The following is a 2,336-nucleotide window of genomic DNA, read 5'->3' on the forward strand; positions in this document are numbered from 1 at the left end:
CCAAAAACGAGTATAAGTTAAAGTGTGTTCTCAAATCAAACTAAAACGATCAGAAACAAATACAAAAAATAGTTTAGCTACTGTCCCTCTCCTCACCCGTAAGCCTTCTAAAGGCTATTGGAAAACCCTTTTGAAAATTTCTTCTAAGGAAAATGGAGGGGAGGGGTTCTGGTATCGAGACGGGACTTTTTTTTTCAGATTTTTCACCAGCCTTATATGGATTTTGAATTTATAAAGGGGAAGCACTGTTCCCAACTTCTTACACACTTTCTTACTCGGAATACACATAATTTCAGCACGTTTTCAAGCAAGTATTTATTCCCTCTTATAGTTTTAATTTTTTGTATGATGTTATCTTTTGGTGCTTTTGATATCCTTGGTTTTGTTAGCAGAGACTACTGACTCAAAAGTGTCCTCACAAGAAAACAAAATTTGGAGATCCAAATAGATAGAAATTGAATAATTAAATAAAATTAACAACAAACAAAGTACAATGTAATAAATAATAGTTTTTGCGTAAACTATAAATTTTCAACAATAAATTGAATATCGATGAAGGATATGACAAAACCCTGTATTTTCATTAAAATATATTACTTTTAACTAAGTGTAAATGTGTAATAGTTATCAACTTTGAAGCCACCTTTCGAAGTTATTAGCATAAGAGCAGTTGCTTAATTTTACAAAAAAGTCGAACCATCCCCAAAAAGGGGTCGATAACTAATGAAAATTATACAACCAAACTTAACATATCTGAGAACTCTGGGGTGGAGGTTTCAAGCTTGTACCTACAAAAGTACAAAATTTATAATTTGGTCAATGATGTGGTTTTTTCATTATAAGTATGACCGTCCTGAACCATTGGTCCTAGAATACCATGCTCATTTTGATTGAAACTGAAAGTTCTAGAGTCCTTCACAGTAACAAAAGCTCATCTTTCCATAACAAAGTACCAGGTTCGACCATTATCTGCCATATGAAAATATGGTGAGCCCGGCTTTTAGTCAAAATTTTAAGAAAGGCAGTTGAGTCAGAACTATCGACAGCTGATTATTTTGCCTCTATATTTTAGAAATATAACCTAAGGTGATTTGACAGTTAAATAGAAAAACAGAGCCGGACTAACAATATAACTAATATAGGTAATTTGGTTTTTAAACATCTATAATATAACTCTCTTATTACGTTCTCATGATATATATTTAACTTCTCTATTTGGTAATCAAAGTCTGACCATAGCAAAATATACATAACTAGGAAAATGGAGAAATCACTCATTACAATAAGATTCTCATTTTTCAAGTGTTTCAAATAATCTGCCTGTCACTTCTTATTCTGCTCTGGCAATAAAAATAAATGCAAGGAATGTACATGTATAACATTATTCTTACTTTGAACTTTTGAGATCAGGATTTTAAAATTGAATTGTGCAGTATTACCCATCCCCGAAGGTTTAGGCTTTAAGGACCCGGTTTTATTTGATATATTGACAAAGGTACCATTTGCTTTAAGCCAAGATCCTTAGAATATTTGAAGAAGAAAACTAAATTTAATTTTTACAGTCACCATCTCGTTCATTTCTTGTTTACTTTAATGAGGCTTTTGTGTTATTGTTTTGAATGACTTTCAAAACTTTCTTTGGGAAGTATTTTCTTTCAGCTACCATAAAGACTGGGTATATTATTCCATTGTTATACTTTGACAAAATTAAACAAGTTACTTCTCTAGAAAGACCTAACTTTAGCCAATTCAATGGGGAAAAGTGACTTTAGAGGTAATAGTAACAGGGGCATCAATTTGTGGTGGACATTGGCCTCCCCCTGAATGCTTTACCCATCCTACCACCACTAGATAGTATAAAATGCCTTTTACGATATTTTCTTAGTATTTTTTTTCATTCGAAAAACTGAAAAAAAATTACAGCCCCCCCCCCCCCTGAATTTAAAAAAATATATTTTGTCCTTTCCTATATTTTCATGAATTGACGTCGCTAAGTCTCAAAAATATTGCGTAAGTTTGATCAGGACTGTTACCTGTAGTACAGAAGTACTATGTAAGCACTATTTCGTTATGTTTAGAACTGCAGCACGTTTAGAGCGATTTTTTTTTGTTTTCGTCACATTTAGAGTGAAAGTGCTATTTTTGCACTATTTTATCAATTTTTAATTGTAGCACCGAAAATCGCTGTGTAGCACGCAAACTTGGACAATTGTAACCCTTTAGGAGCGGACCCTGGTGGCAACCCTGATCGTGATGCAGTACATCATTTACTTCAAAGCATCCCCCATTAATGACAACCACGGACAGTATCCCATCGTTCCTTTATACACTTGTTC

This window comes from Artemia franciscana, chromosome 6 (genome assembly GCF_032884065.1).
Source record: "Artemia franciscana chromosome 6, ASM3288406v1, whole genome shotgun sequence".
In the NCBI taxonomy this organism is placed as follows: Eukaryota; Metazoa; Arthropoda; class Branchiopoda; order Anostraca; family Artemiidae; genus Artemia; species Artemia franciscana.